Genomic DNA, 21,882 nt, shown 5'->3' on the forward strand with positions numbered 1-21,882 from the left:
GTTTCCCAGGCCAACTCTAATTTAGCGCGGTGCGCTTCAATGTCGCTCTCATATTTTTCGCGGCCCTTTTGTGTCAGTGTGACTGTCCGTTTGGGCCTTGCGCCTGCCTGCGCCTGTTGCAGATGCGCAGCGGTCTCTGTATCTGAGAGATCGCTTTCCTGCGTGATGTCTGGTGAGGCTCTGAGTTCTGCCATGCTGTAGGTGTGTGTAGGCCTTTTGCCAGTGCGTGTGGCGTGCGGTCTTTTACCTTGTCAGCGTAGGGCGTCTGTCTCAGATGGTGCCGAGCGGTGTCCTGCAGCGTGCAGCGTTGGGGTAGCTGTACTTACAGGTGTCCGTAGGCTCCTCACTGTGGGGCTGAGCAGCGGGTGGACTCAGACAGAGAAAAAGGCAATTAGGTTTGTGTGTACAGTCTGTTTGCAAAGCTGCTGCCTTGTGTGCAGGGTTGCTTGTGCAGTGTAAGCTGCTTGCTTCTCTGTAAGGTTGCAGGCTGTGTGCAGTTTGCTGTATAAAGCTTGCTGCCCTGTCTGGCAGAGTGAAGCTGCTGCTTGTCCTGGGGTGCAGAGACTATTCTGTTTAGCATAAAGTCTTTGAGTAGTAGCTCCTGTGTGATTCCCTAACACAGGTCTTTGTTTTACTGTTCTGTTTAAACTGCTGCTTGTTTTTGCAGAAAGCTGTAGCAGTTTGCTGTATAGCTGTGTAGAGCTGCACTTTTGTAGCATGAAGGCTGTGAGTGATAGCTTCTGCGTAGACCTCTAATACACGGTCTCTCTCTTACTTTCCTGGAACCAGGGTCACGAATGATGTATGATTAGTTCCAGTAAGCTCAACTCATGTCCTCCCTCTTCCAAAGCATGACAAGTCCTTAATGTCTTTCTTAATTTTATTGCTGGATTAGAAAACACAGGAACTTGTGGGTGTAGTGTAGGCAGAGAGTGCTTCTCTATGTGGGATGCTTCTATGAGGTTGGACTATGGTAAGAGAGAAAGGCCTTACCAGGGGTGGATGCAGACAGGTCTGTACTCACTGTAATCTAGGGTGGAAAAGAAAGTGAGGGGCAGGGGTCACACTAAAGGTTGAGTGGGACTGCACTAACTGTCAGCAAAAGACAGGGGAGAACATGGGAAAGTCCATTAACTGGGAGGACTGGAGAAGCTGCAGTAGCAGTTCACTGATTATGTGCTCAGAGGCAAAAAATGCAACATTGTTGCATGTTACACAGGCACAGTGTGTGTATGTGGAGCCAATGCCTGCAGCTGAACTTAAGGAGCTGACAAGCAGAAGGGGGGTCGGGCAGGAATGTGATTCTTGTTCCATGACACTGACCATAATAAAATCCCCATCAGAGACCATGATTAACCCTCTTTCCCAGCAGATACACATGCAGTGCAGAATACAGTCGCGCAGAATATTTTCTCCTGCCTCCGAACACTGTTTTGTATCCTTGCAAGAGTTCTAATCCTTTGCAAACATTTTTTCATTCTACAACTGAATTGACTTGCATGACCTGACCATACGTGAGCTGGAGACATACAGTAGGGACGCCCTGGTCACTTTGATTTTCACTGAACTTTGTGAAGTCATAATACCATAACGACACAGCACCCTGCTTGCATTAAAAAAAAAAAAGCATGCATGTCAAACTTTTCGCTGCTATGCAGAGCTAAGGAGCAACATCATTTTTTTTTTCAAGTGAGGAAGTGCCTATTGGTTCCAAATTCTATGCAATCTACTGCTTGCCAAAAAACTGTCTAGACATTGCAGCCAATACTTGGTCTTATTTCATTTATTTTTCTACAATACCTATCGTGACTTTCTAAACCAACTGTTGCTGCCTCAGTCTTGTAACAATGACCTGTTCACATCATTTCCTGAATGAGTGGATTTAGTTGGAAATCTATAATCTGCACAAACAAATGTGTTGGAAAACAGTTCCTGATATTCTTCTTAAATTCTTCTGACTTCCCAGGAATCCGGGGAAAAAAAACAATTCAAATGAGGTGTTTTGAATGAAGGTAAGACATTATCGTTTCCTGTGCTCTGCATCAGGCATCCAGAAGTGATATCACTGTGAACTTGGCAGTGCTGAGTTGGCAGACTCTTATAATTTCACCCAGACAGGAACACACACAGGTTTTCAACAAATCCACATATTTGATTACAGACCGTAATTCCTAGATCTTCAGCCAAGAAGATAACTGAATTGGCTTGAGCGTCTATGGCATTATTTCCTATCCGTCATGTATTTGGAACTTGACGTGCCATGTCAAGCGATAAGTAGCAAATATGTTTTCCAGATAAAATATTTTTCAGTAATTAGAAATACAAAAACACACAGATGATGTAATGTGAAAGGAAAAACAGCTTCTGGTGAGCTTGCAATATATAACTGCTTGTTTCATGTGCTGTAACTCTGTCTTGCAGATGCTTGCAGTATTAATGGAACGTATGCTCTAAATGAAATGAATATTGTTGACCTAATCCTAGACCACTAAATAGCAAAAGCTATTCTTGTGGGTACAGCTGCCATAGTATTTTATTGTATATTGTGCAGTGCTTTACCTTACAACAGTTTCACATTCACCCAGCATTAGTACAATGGTAAAAACTAGTGAGAGAAATGGGAACACTAGAGAGAAATACCTGCCCATAGATATGGTGGAATGATAAACCATATAACATTTACATTAAATCACTTTGTTTTAAAGCTGCAGTTCAAGTAATATCCTACATGTATTTATATATTTTTTAATAAATCAGTTCTGTGCTGAGAAAATACTTGTAGCATTTTAAAAAAAATGTAACAAGCACTTTTTGTTCCTATAGCAGCCATTTACAACGTTGCATCCCCTTCGTCTTCTGAAACAGGCTCTGGCACACCCCTTTTTGAGCCCTGCCCTCTCTTTAGTACAATTGGTGCAGTGTCTAGTGACTGCCTGGTCACATGATCTTCCCCACAGAACTTTGCATCTTGGGTCCTCTTCTGCTGCACTGACAGCCTTTTAATGAACCCCCAAGCTGAATTTTCACCGATTGATCAGTAACTTGACTAATCACTTGTCAGTGTGTAAACTGTATTGATGCACATGTTGTATGGGGGGGGGGGGGGAACAACAGCTTGAACTGCTGCTTTAAAATGTTAAATGTCTCAAAGCCGGTGGTTCACTTTGGTGCTAGGAAGAAGTGAAACATGAAGTCTTTGTTTCAGGCCACACTTCTTTATATTTGTTCCGTTAACTTCTGTGTTGGAATGTGAGGTGCCCCAATAGCTTGGGGTGAGCAGCTTCTGTGCTTTGGACATTTTGCTTATTTAGCATGTGTTCAGGCTTGCCATTTTGGCAGGTTATTTGTGTAGACATAGATAACCTTGTGGGAAAAAGGTAGGGCCCGGAGTCACGTATAGTGGTCACGTATAGTGTGCAGTAAGGAAGATCGCCAGGCGTAGTTAGTGGTTGGTGGGTTATGTATTCTTATATGCAGTCTTCCTCTACCTACATTATGTCAAAAAGAATGCATCTTCATTCTAGAACGACTGCTGTCAGACGGTTCTTTTAGATTCACCAATAATCTTTGCCTGGGGTGAGCATTGGGGTACTGTGAAGTTAAAGCTGCACTTCCAACTCTTACCATCCTGGAGACTAAGCCATGTGGATCAGAAACAAAGAAACACATGAATGGTTAGAAAATATCAAGTATAGATGATACAGAGTACAGGCAGTCCTCGGTTATCCGACACAATGCGTTACTCAAAATGGCGTTGGATAGCGAAACGTCTTAAAGCGAAACACGTTTTCCCATAGGAACACTGTTTAAATGAAAGGTTCCGTTCCTGAAGGCATTTTTAATGCTAAAATACACAAAATATTTTACGCAGGCAATAAGATACGCAGCACACACATAAATTATATAGTGTATATACTGTATTATATATATACATAAAATATAATATATTATATAATATATATATTATATACACAAACAACTTTGCAAAGCGTTGTAAGAGCGTTGGATAAGCCGTTTTGGCATTGTAAAAATGAACATAGGTATGCATTGCATAGCGTTGGATAAGCCATTCGTTGTAAAGCGAAGCGTTGTAAAACGAGGACTGCCTGTACATGTGACAGAGAGAACTTCAGATGCTGGAAAGGGCAGAAATCATTCTTACGTTCAGAGGTCCACGTCTCTTTAAAAAGTAGTGGCATTGTGACCAACATTTTCTATATTTATTAAACATTGATAGAAAGCTAATTTGACCATATATATATATATATATATATATATTTTTTTTTAAATATACAATATTGTTTGCCTGGGGAGGAGAAAGGAAGCGAGACTTCCCAAAATAAATCCTTTTTTTCCCCTCAACATTTGTGGGAGAAACAGAGAAGAGAGAGATAAATAATTGAAAAAAATGAAGCCGTCCCAGTTTTCCATACTGTAGTTACAACGGCTCACATTCTATATGAACCAATTTAGGATTAAACTGCTAATGTCCAAACTTATAAAATCAAAATAGTATTTGTAATAACTTTTTTTTCCCATCTCTTCTCTGCAGAGGGTTCACATGGTATGTGCCTTGCAGTTGCCTGCAGCAGCAGGGGTTGCCTAACACTCGTGTGAACGCACTTCATGGAATGTGCACACTATTTGTTTTTGCCGGATTTTTTTCTGTTCTCTTGCAAACACTGCGAGTGACTGAGTTGCTCTGAAATGAATCTGTATTGAAACCATGTTATTTCAGGTGGCAGATTCACAAAATGTATGGTTAATATTTAATATCTCATTTATTTGCACCTGCAACAAACGTGAGATGTTTTCATTTAAATGTGGAGGGATTATGGATAGATAGGTAGCTGTAAACATCAGCTTTGGGGGTTTTTTTAAGTGCTTTGCTCTGTAGTAACATTTGAATCATAGAATTATACACACGATTTGCTTTATACTGCAGCATGTTTATTTACAGGGATGATGAGCGGAACGGGACCTGCATCTGCAATTTCAAAAGCTGTGATGTTACTTACGTCCATACAGTAATGATAATGACATCATTGCTTACCACTTGACTATAGGCAAACTGCCAGTAGCATGACATCTGTACGTTTAACCTGCAGGTTATCTATGACTGGCAGACATTGTTCATACATTTCCAGTGCTGAGTCATTCAGTGAACTACTACTAAGTTATTCTAGCAGGGCCTTCTGCCAGCAGCGGTTGGCTTGACCATTGAGACAATTGTTATTCTTGGCTGCTACATATGTTTATCCCTCTGTGCCACCCTCTTTCCCTGCCCCATAGAACATTAAAGTTCCCCTGGTCTGAACATGCCTGTTCAGGAATCAAAAAGTCAACAACTGGTTATACCAGGCACAAGTAAGTATGAATGTAGCAGGACTTATTGTGTCCGACACCAGGTCAGGCTGCATGACCGTAACCTTGGCTGCCCTGGCGCCAGAGAATTATCACTGTGTTTGGTTCGAGCCGTAAACATGGACCCCCACAGCGGTATTGTGGTAGCACTATCTCCGGAGCTGCGGCTTTTTTTTGAATCTCTTATTTTAAAAGATATTTGTTTTGTAGACTGGGTATAAGTATTATGCTATCCAGTGGTGTAACCACTGTGCCGTTAAACCCCGCCCGAGAGCATCGGAGTGACCTGCCTGGAAGTTGGGCCCGGCTGCAGAGAGAGGTCAGGCCCAAGATGCGTGCTGGGCTGGTGCTGCTTCTGTTCTGCTTAAAGCTGGAGCTGGGCCGTCACTCCACAGCCAATTCCTCCTCCCCTTGCCTGTTCTCCCGCTTCCATAGACGCAGAACTGCTCCTCCCCCTTCTCCCCCCGCCCCCCTCCAAGTAAAATACTAAGGGGGTGGGGGGAAATTGGGTGTGTGGAATTGGGTGTGTGTGGTCTAGTACATTTGGTGGCGGCTGTTTTGCCCTGACCAACTCGCTTCCGGCATTTAGCTGCCACTCCTCACCGCAGAGACATCTCTACGCCGGCCACTTCGCCACTTTAGCCTAATTCCCTACTATAACCTTAACCCTTTGCCCTAAAACTCCATATCCATAACCCCCTACCATAGCCGTCTAACTCGTTAAAATAATTGACCTTACTGGCGAAACGGCCTTGAGGCTGAGTGTTCAGCAGCAGAGCGGCTGCGGAAAAGGGTCCGTCAGTGGCCACGAGACATGATGGCGGCAAGACAACCGCGGCCACATGTCCGAATCTGTGGGGGGAGCGTGTGTGTGTGTAATTGTGTGTGTGTGTGTGTGTATATAATTGTATGTGGGTGTGTGGTGGGGGAGTGAAGGGGGTGGGGATTGTGACTGGGTTGAGAGCAAGGAGGTGTGTGAAAGGGGGGTGCTCGCAAGGCCGCTGACACGAGGACCCCGGTGGAAACTCTATATTTTGCTGATTTTAAATAGGGGGCCTCTTTAAAAAAAATTGCAAGGAGGGCCAAATAATGTTTTCCTGCCACTGATGTTATCTCAAACAAAAGCTTAGCACTTTCTTTATGACTGCTGGTAGGTTGATTGTCCTATTTATGATACATATTGATGTCAATATACAATAACCTCAATTGTTTTGTTATTTTATACATTATACAGGTATACAACACTATTCTTTTTTTTTTTTTTTCTTGCACCAAAACATACATCTTTCCTTACCCTCCCAGATCTGCAGTTGTATAGAGGTCTCCCAAACTAGGAATAACCATAAAGAAAATGACTGTCTACTCTTCTGAGCTCTCGGATTAAACCATTTACTGAAATTTACCATACATTACAACAGGGGAGCGCAAACCTTTCCTGCTGCGCACCCCTGTCTGGCCTGCTCCGATTCGTGCCCCCTGCCCCCTCCCTCCTAACTGTAGCCGCGTCAGATGACGCTCCAGAGTCACGTGACATCAGGTCACGTGGCTCGCAGCGTTATTTGACACCTGTGACGTCACATAACCCAGCGTCGTTTGATGCCACGTTGTCATGGAGACGCGTCACAACGTCTGAATCCCGGTAAGTTTTCTTGTTGCAGAGGCCTCACGCGATCCCCGGCATTTAATTTAAATGCCTAGGGGGAGAGCGTGGGACTTCTGCAACCGCCCGCGCCCCCCCAGGAAAATCTCCCGTCCCCCTGGGACGCACGCCCCCATTTTGCGCACCCCTGCATTACAAAATGTAAGCGTATATACAGTATGTTCACATCTTTCACCTCGATTTTATGTGCAAAATTGTTCTTTTAATCTTGTAGGAGGTCATCTTGGATTGAAACGTTCAGATTGCAGAAACCATAGTAGCACACATCTTGTTAGTTAAGTAAACATAATCAGACAGAGGCCTTGACAGCCACAAATGGAACTACTGTACTAAACTACACAGAGATGCCCCCTCCAATTCAATTAATTTGTTCTCACGAGTGGGCTTCAGAACAAGCACTTGCTGACCTGGGATGAATGTTCTGCTACGGGCATTCGGATCATACCAAGTTTTCTGCTTGGTTTGAGCATCCCTGAGGTTGTCCTGTGCCAACCCCATGAGCATCTCTATCCGGTCTCTGAGAGTTACCACATAATGAAGCACAGAGGCATCAGTATTGGTACTCTCCCCTTCCCATCCCTCATAGAATAGGTCGAGAGGTCCCTGTACCCTGCGACCATATAGCAGCTCGAAGGGAGAAAAGCCTGTAGATTCTTGTGGTATCTCGGTACGCAAACAGCAAGTGCTGCAGATGAATCTCCCAGTCTTTCCCCTCCGCCTCTACGAAGGCTCGCAGCATCTTTTTCAGGGTACCATTAAACCTCTCACATAATCCGTTCATTTGGGGATGATAAGGGGTTGTGCGCTGGTGCTTCACCCTGCACGCATCCCAGAGACACTGTAACAAATCACTCATTAATTGCGACCCTTGATCGGTTAGGGGAAAAAAATTGGGCATATCGCACAACAGGAACCACAGCCGCTGATGCTCCAGCTGAGACCTCGAGGCTCCAAACTCCTCGTCCCTCTGGATGTCTTGCGTCACTCCCGATCTTCGGGATTTCATTCGGTGCCTCGATCTCTCCCGTCCTCCCTGAACACAGGGCTCACAGCACGTTCTGGACCTGTGACTTGGACTGTACGAGTTTCGCTTATTCGGGCTTCCGGAGAAAGCCTTTTATACACAGTTTGGACATGTGAGAAGGGCTTACTGAACAGAAAAACATGCCAATTTGCTTCTAACGTTCACTTTAGAAGCGGTTTGTCACAATTCGGAGCTACTAGAATAGGTCCCTGTATGTTTACTTGCGCTGTATAAGGCTGGAATTATAGTAAGCGCTTGTGCGTGTGCATGACGTTGCGCATGCACGTTGCACAAGTGTTTTGTGTATATAGGCCAAACGATGATGCGCGTGACTAGGAGGCGTGGCCATGACATCACACGGGTAGTTTTTCCTGCCTCCCTGTGATTGGCTCATAATGTCACGTGGCACGGCAGCCGCTCAAAAAGGCACGTTTCTTTGTCTTTCCACAAAGCTGCCGCGCCAACGCTCTCTGCCGCGCGCGCGTCGGCACTAGATACACTGTCATAGGGAGACAGGTATTTGTCATTGACTCGCGCGCACGCGCTTACTATAATACAGACTTAAGGTTTGTGGCTCCTGCGGCTCTCTTGACAATTTTACTTGAACCTGTGAGATCACTAGGTAGTAGACAGGGAAATAGAGATAATCATTTATTGAAACGGGAGCAATTTTGGATTTATGAAATGCATACCAGACATCCCTATGGTTTCAATGAATTAATTGAATTGACTCCTTTTTTATGATAAGGTATTCCGTTTTTAATAAAATGAATTTATTAACATTTATTTGCATTAACATTCATGTATGTTTTTATATTTATTTGTTTTTATTTAATCATTTGTTCTTTTTTCTTTTATTCATATACAGGTTTCAGCATGATTTGTTTACATAGTATATTATTCATGTTGTTAGAGGTCTTATTCCTGTATCTTTTCATAGGGGTGAGTGCAGTGATTAATTTATACTTGCACACATCCCCCACATGAGTTGCCATACACCCTGTTGCCTAGTAACCTTATTTCAAGGTGTTTCAATCAGCGTAGCAATTAGGCAAAGTAAGGGTGTTTCTCTGAGGGGGCTGGTTTCTTCAATCAGTTGCCGCCTATATATACGCGCGGATGACGCTGTACGTGACCTCCTGACGAAGTACTTGGTACGGAACGCGTAGAGGTCACGACAGGTCATCCTGCGCGTGTATGCTGGTAAGCTGAGACGGAGCCTGCAGGAGACAGCAGCGGTTTTATCCATCTCCGCGGTGCCGAGATCCGGATCCTGTGCAGCCACCGCGAGTCTGCTGACTGTCTCAGTGTGAGTGTCCGTTTCCCCTTGCCAGTGCCCAACCCTATGGCGGTTTTTATATAAATCTGTTGATAGGTTGTTTTCATGTTTGTTTTTTTCTTTCATGTTTTTTATATAAATTTTACTGTATTTGTATACTGTGCAGCTTAGGGTTTAGTCACCATTAGGTGTTCTCCTTGGTAGTACTTAGCCGTCCAGCTGCACAGCTATTCTGAGGTGGGGTTGGATCCCCTCAGAGTTTGTGTATTTTTAATAAATTACCTTCCTCTAATCCCTGGTGCGCATTTGTGCATTTTTTATTATCTTGAACCTGTGAGATAGCTGTAATTAGTTATTTAAAATAGTACCAGTTAACATATTACTAACATCTTAGTTAGTAACCATGGCAAAGTGAGGAAAAGGAGGGTGGCTAATAAAATAAGGGAGTTAAAAAATGCTTGGGGTAGACACAAAGCTATCCTAAATATAAAAGAAGCCAAAGGATTTAATAAGGTCTGAGCAGATAGAAGAAAGGACTGAGTGGGTATTTCTCAACAATTTTTATCTGTCTAAAATGTTTCCACGAAATGTAGAACTGCAATACTACATTTAGACATTAGGTGGCAGTGAAACTCACACTCATGGTAAACTACAGTTAAAATAGCAACTAAAATAACAATAGGATACTGTATCATAAACATCTTATGATATTCTTGTAAGCATAGAAAATAGCAAATTTCTGGTCATAATTTTCCACTATGTGACTATAAATACTCCAACTGTTACATTAGAAAGTGATACTGTGGCATAATTCCATAACAAATGTGAAATACAAACTAACTAAAAAAACTCTCTATCAGCGCTTGATCCAAGTGAATAAAGTGATTACGAGTGATTACACCAAACCTGTGACTTTGAGTGTAAATACAAATGCAGCCTAGGGGGCAATAAACAATAGATCGTTCAAATCCAAATAACAATACAAATACAAAGAATGTCCCCGGCGCAAATAGTGGTGATGATGATTACAGTACCATATCAAAAGACAGTCCTGGATGAAATGTCAGTCCTGATAGTGGAATGTTACATCAACAAATTTGATGAGGTGAATTTTCTTCCAGGTGTAGTTTCCCAGGTATTGTCTGCAATTACAGATAAAGAAAAAAACACACCATTGCGCAGTATATAAACTCAGATACCCCAACCAGGAGAAGAATATCCCTACTTACAAGATAGACTCTTGTTCATTCAGGGGAGAGAATCTGTTCCCGGCTCTTTTCCTCCACCTTGATCTCCACGGACCCCCCGTGGTTCCCAAGACGGCTCTCTTCACCTTGATCTGCGTCCTTCCAGGGGCAGCATGCACAGCAACAGCCGTGGTTGGAGAGAATTGAAAAACAGCCTAGTGTACTCCGCATAAATTTTTATTAAACAATACTAAAAAGCAGCAATATATACACTCACATTGTGTGAGGGCAAACGTGCCACTCAAGAATGCCGTCCGCAGCTTGTAATGAGTCAGTGGTATGATGTCCATGAGGTAGCGCGCCGACCGATGACGTCAGTGGCGCAGCGCCCGGAGTGCTCCCCACACCACAAGGTACAACGCGGGTGACGGCTGACGACGTGCACTGTACTAGGCTCCTCCTCCCTACGCGTTTCGTGACGCTACGTCACTTCCTCAGGGGATGGAGGAGTCCAGTACACTAGTGCCTTAAGTACATGCAACTAAACTAGTATCTGCCCACAAATGGGCGGCGATAATCTACATCAATTGGCAGAGTAATTAAAGGACCAGAAACAGCTCACTTGTTATGCTACGCTGTTGGGGTCATGCTAGTCCTAACACATACCCTTCTAACAATGATAAAACAAATTCACTTAAAAAATGCATAGTTAAAACATACTAAAACATTAAAATAGACACTTAATACTGTAATTGAATACTTATATAAAAATATATAAAAATATATAAAATGAATGTAACATTATTCAAAGATAGATGAAACAGGCAGATTTAGGGATCTTTCAAAAAAGATGCCAAGTCAAAATCGATATTTAGACCCAATGGGGACAGGGTTTTTAACACATATATCCAATAACTTTCTCTTTTGGACAACATCCCCAGCCTGTCTCTCCCGCGCCAATTCGGTTTTAGGTGTTCAATACCCATACATATAAGGCCATCAGGAATCTGATTATGTACTAACTTGAAATGATTAGAGACGCTGTGCGTCTCGAGGCCCCTCTTAATATTGTATATATGCTCGGCAAATCGCCTCTTGAGGGGTCTCCCAGTACGCCCTATATATTGCAACCCACATGGGCATTGTAGTAAATAAACACAATAATCTCTCTTACAGTTAATAAACGTTTCTATATCGTAGACCGCTCCTGTTGTGTTTGATTTAAAAGTTTTACCCTTAACGCTATTTTTGCACCCAATACATTTGGAGCACGTGTAATAACCTTTAAGGTTATTTAACCATGTGACGTGGCGGTCTCGAAGACCATCAAAGGGACAACTTGGTGACAGCCGGGACTTCAAGTTTTTTGCCCGTCTATATACTATCTTAGGTTTATCCGGGACGATTTCTTTAAGAACTGGGTCCCTCTGAAGTATGCCCCAATGTTTGGTGAGAACCTTTGTTATAGTGGGAGCCAGACCACTGTACTGGGTTACAAAAAATGGGACAGCTTCCTTTAAAGTCTTTCATTGATCAGCACAGTCGAAGCCTAATCAACAGGGCTGCCGAAAGAGGATCTCAGCAGGGCCTGTTGTCCTGTGTGTGGTGCCGAAGTGGGATTGGATTAACCCTAAAATTCTGAAGTACTGCTCACCACCTGCCCGCATGTCATTCCTTGTACCCCTATGCCACTCTGTGCCCCCCTACACCATTCTGCCCCTTCATGCCACACTGTGTCCCCATGTCACTCTAACCCCTCATCACTCTTTCCATCCTCACGCCACTCTCTGCCCTTCCATGTCACTCTGTCCTGCCACATCACTCTGCCACCCAAGAAACTGCCCTCCATGCAACTTTCTGCCACCTAATGCCACTCTGTGCCATCTTCTGTTTCTGCCTGCCCCCATGTCACTCCTTGTCCCTTCCTTGGCACTCCCTGTCCCCATGATACTCTTGCTTTCCCCCATGTCACTTTCTGCCCCCATGTCACTTTCCCCTCCATGCCATTCTTTCACCCCATACCACTCTCCAGCTCCTCTTCCCCCATTGCCACTATCTTCCCCCATATCACTCTCTGCCATTCATGTCACTTTCTGCCACTCTTTTTTACCCCCTATGCCACTCTGCCCCCATCCCTCTCTTCACCGTGCCACTATCATGCCTCTCCCTCTGTTCTCTGTTTCTCTTCCTCACCATGTCACCCATTCTCCCTCATGCTACACTTTGCCACCCATGTCACTTCCGTCCCCCATGTCACTCCCCTCCCCCATGCAACTCTCTACCTCCATGCTGCTGCCCTCATGTCACTCTGCTCTACCAACCATGTCACTCTACACCCTATACCCTTCCATTCTCCACTTCAGGTCGCTCTGTGCCCTAATTCCCATAACACTCTCCTTCCCCCGAAAAAAAAATAATGTTCCTGTCCCATCATATCAATCTCTGCCCCCCTAGTCACTCCCCACACTTTAAATTAACTCTCTGAACCCCCATGCCACTCTCAGCACCCATGTCATTCTGCCCTCCCACACTTCTCTACTCCCTATGCCACTCTCTATCCCATGTTACTCCCAGCCCCCCAATGTCACTCTCCATCCTCCAATGTCACTTCTGCCCCTCCTCATGTCGCTCTCTGCCTTCCCATGTCACTCCCTATCCCCTGTCTGTTTCTCTGCCCTCTCCCCCATGCACCTCTCTGCCCCTCTCCCTACCATAAAATGTTGTCATGTTATTCATGTTTTTCTCCCATAAACAAGTTGGCATTATGATTTACGGACGGAACGTAAAATTGGATGCAAATGAGCTAATTACAACCTAAATTATATTCACCTGGTATTCACAAAGCAGCGCTATGTTTAATGCAGGTAAAGTGACGTCAATTACAATAGATCCAAAGTAGCCATTAAGCATCAATTAGCTGAGTGTTTAAGGGCGTCCTCTAGCAGCCATTTCTGAGGGCAAGATGTACTGTAGGCATTTGCTATGGTCGAGGGAGAGCAGAGAAGAATAAGAGATGGAACAAGAACAAGGGAGCGGAGATTTTTAGGAGAGGAGCGGCACAGGAGAGAGGGAAGAAGAGGAGGGTCATTAACACTGAGTAAGTGCATGGGCTAAATAAGGTGAAAGTCTTTGGAAGATTTCTAATGAGCGCAGCTACAATATCAGCCCTTTATGTGCTGAGGCTGATTTGAACCCTTCAACATGCAGGAGTAATTCTGTTCCTGCGCTTTTGAAAATGATGTGCTCATTACATTATTAAGGGTCTTTTGAAAGTACAGTGGCTGCAGTTGGTGGAATTTCACAACCGGCGTTCTTGCAATGTTTTCACCAGTTCCTGCAAGCAATGAACAGGCACGCTGGAGAATACATACAGTATATTTTCCCACGGAGGCGACTGCATGTCAGGAGCTTAAAAGACTCCATGGGATTGCTGACTTTCCCAACGTGATTGGTGCTATACATTGCACATGCCGTTTTTGCTCATAGTAAGAGGAAACAAAAAAGAATCTATTGCCTCATTGTGCCGGTTATATGTGATGTATCTATGAGAATACTAAATGTGGTTGCTGACTTCCTGGGCTCCTGCCATGATGCTCATATTTTGAAGAACTCCTCAGTCAACCGTCACTTTGAGAGGAGATATGGTGAATATTAGGCTTATCCTATACTAGATGCGGGCTCGCGTCTGCATGAACGCGCATGCTTGTGACGCACGCTTTTCGTGTGTATGCTGTGAGTGAAGGTACTGTGTGTGAATGTGTGTATGTGTGTATGTGTGTATGTGTGTATGTGTAGAGATTGTGTGAGTTAATAATGAATTAAATAATATTTTTAAAATAAAAAAAAGTTGCACAATAAAAATAATTTTTATTTATTTAACTTTGACACACACACACACACACACACACACACACACACACACACACACACACACACACACACACACACACACACACACACACACACACACACACACACACACACATACATACACACACACACACATACATACATACATACACACATACATATATTACAGCACCGGTAACGGCGCAAATTCATTCTTTTCCCCATTTTCTCCCCTGTCGGCTGGTTCCACGCTCACTGCCGTGCGCGCGGCCCTATTATAGAAAGGCTGACTAACCACAGCCAATTATAAGTGCCCCGCGCGCGCGCATGGCGGAGCAAGCGCGCCCACTTTACTACAGCCCTTAGCTGTTACATTAATTAGTGCACTTGTTTGTGTTCTAATTTGATGCTACATGTGCATATGATGTTATTAACTAAATATTTCCTCTGTAGCTGATGCTGGATATGGGTGCTGGACTAGGCTAATAACCCCCTACCAAATTCTCAAATACCAGCACAGCAGAGGTACAATAAGGCATATATATTCATACATACTATCATCGAGCAGACATCTAAAATGATGAAAAGCCACCTCAAGCAGCAAAACATGTGAAATCTTCTGTTTTTTTAAGACTAAATTAGTTCTGTAGTATTAGATAATAGTGATTGTTTTGTTTTTTATTTATTTTATTCAACTCTTAATGCCATGTTTAATTTGTTTTAAAGTATCCTTTGATTTCTATAGTAGGTTGAGCCCAACTCCCCAGCAGTGCAAGATTTTTGCAACTGTTTCCTGTTTGTAATAATTTGTTGCCGATGTTTCCAGCAGTTTGAGCTGTAAACTGTACCAATAGATAATGTTACCTTAGTAATATCAGGATACATTGTAGCAGCTGAGTTACACTGACTGAAGCAGCCATAATGTTAGGCACACAATCAGGGTTTTTACAGATTTATAACACGAGCACCAGACGATTGCCAGCTTAGGTAGAATGTAGAATTAAACATTCTTTACATATACAAATAGGGGGAGGGGGAAAGTACTGTAGTATTACTGTTTTCAGGTATTTAAAAATATTCATTTTCCAGGGGACATACCAGATGATTTGGACAAAGATCCTCAGGTGCCTCCTGTTGGAGCTGGAGACAATTTGGGAAGGGAAAGCCTAGAAAGACTTATTGCAAATATATTTGCTTGTACTGTAAGTATCTGTGTTTCTATGTATTAAGGAAAAAAATGGGGAAATATTGTGACGGTAGGGGGTAGCCAGTCTCCATAATAAAGGTGAAGCCCGACTGGTTACCTCTGAAAACCGTGAGTCCCTGGCAGCTAAGTAGCACCATAAGTCAGGGACACTGTAATGCATATGTAAAACCTGTGTGGTTTACCTGTTCCCTGTATCCAATAAACATTGGATTTCGGGAGTGAGAGTTTCAAGGGAGATATTTGGGTCAAAATGTATTTAGATTTTGTGTAGGAGTTCAGGGGACTAAGTTACCTGTAGTCCCGTAATTCTCCCTGACGTGCAGGCATGATTTGCGGGTGCGCGTTTTGAACTACACCGAGGCTACACAGTGTCCCCCAGAATCCTGGTTTGAGCCCATTTCCCCCACATGTATAAGGTTCCCCAATGTTACGCTGTGCTCACCACAAACTAGACGAGACCCCTGTACTGAGATGAGAATAGACAAACACCATCCACAGACATGGGGGCCACGTCCGGAGTGTAGGATAGTCTTGGTAGCCGAGTCTGGGGTGGAGAGGTCAGGGTAGTCGTTATGCTTGCCGGGTTCAGTGCAGGAGAGGTTCGGAGCGTAGAAGGTACTATTGCCGAGGTCAGGGTTGGAGAGAGTAGGATAGTCGAAGTTCAATGCCGTTGTCAGGGTTGGAGAGGATCGGAGAGTCAGAGAGAGCCGAGTTCAGTATTCCAGAGATGCGGGAGGTCCAAAGGCAAGCCGGGTCAGTACACAGGAGATCAAAACTAGGAGTAAGGCAATAGGACAGGGACAAGGCAAGGTTAGCAGAGGCAAACACAGTGCAACGTGAATCTATGCTCATCCAAAGTGCAAGTGGCACAGCTGAGCATATATAGGTAAGGCAGACCAATCCCCTGGGGATGGAGCGGAGGCGCGGCTTCCACGGGGTCCTGAGATAGGCTGGTTAGGAAAGGCAGGAGCAGCCGCTTATGGCTGATGAACTGATGTTGCCACGGAGCTTGGGGCATGATCCGGGGGCGGAGCCCAAGTCCGTGGCGTCGGATGAGAAGGCAAGCGCGCGCACCAGAGGTGGAGCGCGTGCCGCCGCCGACCCGCGTGTGCATGCGCGAGAGGGAGCACGGGGTAAGCACCTGTCGGCGATCCTCACACCCAAGAAGTATGAGTTTATTAAAACAATGTTTTATGATTTATATTGTATGTATTAAACTCTTGCTGGGATGTCTGCATAGAGTCCGTGGATTAAAGGGGAGAAGGGAAGTCCAGAGGTATTGGAACAGTTTGGTGAGGGGTGGGGGGTGGAGTACTGGGCCCGGAGATCAAGGGCTTCCCGAAGGCACTTGGACTGCCAGACTTGTTGAAGCCTGCCCAGCAAGAGGCAATGGGTTGGCTGTGGGTGAAGCCGCTGGCCGTAGGCGTGATTCCCATTGGCTAATTCATATTTCCCGCTAACCCGGCTTTTTGAGCTGGCTCAACATGCCCCCTTCCCTGACGTCAGCAGCCGGACGAGATCCCATTCTGATTTGCTGGCTGACACACGATCCGTTCTCTGATTGGTCGCTAGTCTCCGCTCCATGTTAAACATAGAACAGTGGGGTCTATGTAAGGAGACTGCCCAATCAGAGAACCAGACCATCTAAGTGGCTTGAGTCTATGAGACGCTGGCGGGATTTTCAAAGTTGCTCTGTTGCGAATAGCAGAGCAACCTGCTTCAGTTTTGGAGCTAGGAAAGCCTACCTAGCTAAGACTAAGTCAGACGCGAGGACCAAGTTCTGAATATAGAACATAGCGGTCACGTTTGGGTATTCTCCCCGAAAAGAGTACCACGAAGCTCTGGACTAGGTCCCGGTCAGGGTAAGCCTTCCAAAGCAGATGCTCTGCACCTATTTCAGGCTAGTTTTCACCCCCAGAACCCCAGTAAGTGTGTATTCTTTCTGTATTTTGTATATTCATTGTGTGTTTCACCCGAATAAATCTCATTTTATTTCACTACCTTGTTTTGCCTAGTGAATGATCCCGGAAGGTAAAAAATGTTAAAAGTGCTTGTTTTCCGTTTCAACTATACTGCTCCTTGTTAATATATTTAGTGCCAAGCCTGTTACCTTACACTTCACTTTGCACAGAAATATGTGGCAATAAACAACATATAAATACACAAAGCACAGTACAATGTATTATGCTCTATTGCTTCCTTTATGAGGTCACGTGGCTTTAGCAGCAAGGAGACCCATTTTACACTGTGATCCACCCCGTTGTAGTTCCTCTCGCTCTTCCACTATGGCTAATATTGTCAAGACATTTGATGATACACTAGAGGCCACTGACTTGACAGGTGTGAACAGGGCCGCAGACAGTCTTCCCGGAGCAAAGGACTAGAGTTGTCACTGCCCCAGCCCCTCTCCAGTGTCAGCGGCTTTGCAAGACCCCCCTCTATCTTTCACACCCCCTCTCTCTATCTCTGCCCCCCAGCTCTATCCCCCCTATCCCCACACCCCAACCTCTCTCCAACAACCCCGCCCCTCTCTCGTCTCTCTCTTACACCCCCAGCTCTCTCTCGCCACATCTCTCGCTTCCACCTCTCTCCCACCCCACTTCTCTCCTACAACCCAACATCTCTCCCAAACCCCTACCTCTCTCTCTCCCTCTTTCACCCAAAACGCTCCTAAAGCCACACCTCTCACTTGTCTCACCTCCTCTCCAACACCTCACCTCTCTTTCTCCAACAACTCTCTTCCCAAATACACACACTACGCCCCCTCCCAATACACACACTAAGCACCCCTCCCCAATACACACTAAGCCCCCTCTACACAGAATAACCTCCCTCCACCCCCAATATGCAAACTAAGCCCCCCGGCCTCCAATACACATAACCCGCCACCCCCAATACACACACTAAGCCCCCCCCACTCCCAATAGACATAATAACCCCCTCACCCCTAATGCACAAACACTAAGCCGCTACTCCCAATAGACATAATAACCCCCTCACCCCCAATACACAATAACACACACACAGCTTACCTGGAGGGGAGACCTCCGGCTCCGCGCCGATCCCGTGGGCAGAATTCCGGTGCGTGCAGGTGGGACTTATGCTGGAGGCCGGGCTGTAAGCAGGGGGGAGAGAGATGCGGCCCGGCAGCCAACAGAGGCCCGGCAGCTGGACACGGATGTTGGGCCCAACCTCTGGCTGTGTTCAACTTCCAGTGCCGTCTGGCCAAACCCCCCACAACCGCCGGGCACAGGACAGTTGTCTCGGCTCTCCCAGCTCTGTCTTTGCTCAAAGTGTTCTCTGCTTTGAGAAGATGAAGCTCTAAGTATCTCACTTTGAACATCATCTTCCCCATGAGACAGGTGTCAGAGGTTGTAGTAGTAGGATGGAAGTTTCTGGCTGCCGTTAAAGATATTTGGATGTCACATCATTTAATGTAAATGATGTGTGTATATTATGTGTTAATTTCTATAACAATGTATGCCAGAATATTTGTATTATGGCTATGACGATTGCTACTAATTCTGCGTAAGCATCATATTTAATGTTTTTATAAACACTATCAGGGTTTATAATCTTATGGAGTATTTGGCCTTAAAAATATAACTCTGTTAACCATTGAAATAATAAATAATTAAGTAGTGTTCATTACTCTCTCTATTACTATTGCAATGTGCTATTGTTTGGTGGCATACATGTGTTGATAATGTACCATATCATATTTCTAATATGATTGCTAGATATGCGCAATGCAGCCAATTTTGTTTCGAACTTATAAAGAAGTTCAATCAAACGTTTTAGCCAAAATGTTTGGACACGATTGTCAAAGCTCAAATGAAATTCTACAAATGCTGAAAATTTTTATTAAACAAGATATAAAATATGCATTCAAAGAACATCCAGTCCCGGAAAAGAGCTTGAGAGAGAAAGAGAGAGAGGCCTATTTTGTAGAGGGCCCATTTACTTGTATACCTCTCTCTCTCACTCTCTTTCTTCCAAAAGCCCTATAAATGGGCACATTTCACCTGATTCGCAAACTTAGGGAAAAATAAGTTATAGCATAAAATACTGTTTTATTATTTAATATTCAGTCAGGTGTCCTGTGTCCACCAACTTCTCCATGCCAAGGACTTGGGACAGGCAGACCACCTCCATCATCTTCACCTCAGATGGAGCCAAGATGAGCTCTTGTGCAGTGCCTCCTTCAATTTTTTGTTTTTTTTATAGCTCTGTTTTACATTGTCAGCCAATTTCTTTTTCAATTTTCTTTTGGTATCTGTCAGTTCTGTGACTATTTCAGAGGTCTGCGTTGCATAGTCTAAAGAATTAATGTGGAATTTGGGCCCAAATTGTGTACAGAGTTATTTTAAAGCAGAGTTCTATAAAGCCCAGATCCTCCGAGCACCGTTAACTCAGGGCTCATTACGTTGTGTTACTTAGATCAATCACAGATGTTATTTTTCCTGAGGTTAACACAATCTACAACACACACATTAACCTATATTAACTGACATATGCATGCAACCTTACTGGCACACATACGCAATGGCTATTATATTGCGCATATGTCAGAAAACAATTGCAAAGTTAAAACAAAGTATAAATACCTGGTAATTAACATCTGTTTCTCAGAGCACATTCCGGCATTGTGAGATAAGCAAACGTCATGTCTCAGTTTCAGGATGCAGCACCTGGTCCTTCTGCACAGCCAGCTAGACTAAGGATGCAACGCTTCACTGACGATGAGCTAGAGCTGCCTATTAATGGTATTGTGGACAACTATCCCAAGCTTTTTGATGAGCTATGTCATAAAACAAGCACTCGTGAAAAGCAACGCATTTGGAGGTATATTCTGACCTCGATCAATGCTCTGGGGCATGCTGTTAGGCTGAGTCCCCAGTGTAGGCTGCAGCGAGCGCGACGACATGCGCTGCAGGAACAAGATCCGTCCCTCTATGGTACCAGGCCCTGTAGCTGCCTGCAAGCGCAAGTACAGATCACAATGTGCGACCACATTTTTGCAAAGACAAGAATCTTGTCTTTGCTAGTGGCGACGGAGCACTGGCCACGTCATGACGACGGTTCATGGCTGTGCCCCCGCCATGCCCCCCCCCCACCCCCATCACGATCTTGTCTTTCCCCCTGCAGCTGAGCCACAGACCGCAGATCGAGGCTTTTATACATGCACGCGCTGCCAGGCGCGCGTGCAGCAGCTGATACTGGGACCGTAGCATATGGGGCGCTGACATGCTGAATAAGTGTTGGGCTGACAGCAAGAGAAAGTTTAGGAAGAAGCTGTCGGACCACGTCAGGTTAGCCAGGATGACCCAAATGGGACCTTCCAGCTGAGCTTCACCTCACGGTCAATGAGTAGCACATGATAGAGCTCCTCTCTCTATCACAAGCTGTGGTACTGCCTAGTATGATTGATACCGACCTGCAGGAGGAGCAAACTGGTAAGTAATAATTATGTGTAGCCCCTCCACTTTTAGCCCTCAGACCTCTAGCTAATGCTGACGTGGGGGCCTGAGTCCCTAATGATACTTAAGGTGCCACACGTGGCCAACTTTCAGACAGTGGGAAATAAGGACAGAGTGTATGGGTCGTACAAACGCTTTATTTACGCCCTGAGTCATCCTCAATACCCGGTGATCCTCAGCAGAGGACCCCTACACAGAACATGCACAGTCATGAAACATTACTGTCAGGTTCTAGCCTGCAGTACCCATGAACATCCACCGGGACTGCTGCTGATCTTGCTTCCAGACTTTGAAACATGACACCTTTGCACCTGTCCCATGCATCCAGCCATACCTGGATATAAACCTCCCTTTCCTGTTCCTCCCTTGCCTGTTTATACTGGTTCCTCCAGCACCTGGTAGTTTCCTGTATTCACTACTGCTGCTGTTGCTGCTGTTGCATATTGCTGTTGCCCTGTTCCTCAGTCCCAGTCCTGTTTACCAAGTCCCAGTCCTGTTCTCGAGTCCCAGTCCTGTTCCTCTCCTCGTTACCGACCATTGCTTGTGACCCCAACTACGCTATCTGCCGCTTGCCTCCGACCTCTACTTTTGACCCCGACCACGCTTTCTGCTGCCTGTCTCTGACCTCTGCTTGCAACCCGACCACGCTATCTGCCGCCTGCCTCCGACCTCTGCTTGTGACCCCAACCACGCTATCTGCTGCCTGTCTCCGACCTCTGCTTGTGACCCACGACCACGCTATCTGTCACCTGCTTGTGACCCCGACCACAACCTGCATTGAGCTAAATAAGATCACAGTGAAGAACAGGTATATATTACCCATGATTCCCTG

The 21,882-nt window shown here is 44.9% G+C and overlaps 1 long non-coding RNA gene across 1 annotated transcript in view; it reads left to right on the top strand.

Annotated features, from left to right (window-relative positions):
- The first annotated feature begins 1,403 nt into the window (after positions 1–1,403).
- Positions 1,404–21,882, top strand: part of LOC142488626 (uncharacterized) — a 43,551-nt gene continuing 23,072 nt past the window's right edge. Inside the window, exons 1-2 of the long non-coding RNA XR_012799542.1 lie at positions 1,404–2,012; positions 15,453–15,560. This is a non-coding gene — a long non-coding RNA (uncharacterized LOC142488626). The remainder of the gene's footprint in view (positions 2,013–15,452; positions 15,561–21,882) is intronic.

This window comes from Ascaphus truei, chromosome 2, assembly GCF_040206685.1.
Source record: "Ascaphus truei isolate aAscTru1 chromosome 2, aAscTru1.hap1, whole genome shotgun sequence".
In the NCBI taxonomy this organism is placed as follows: domain Eukaryota; kingdom Metazoa; phylum Chordata; class Amphibia; order Anura; family Ascaphidae; genus Ascaphus; species Ascaphus truei.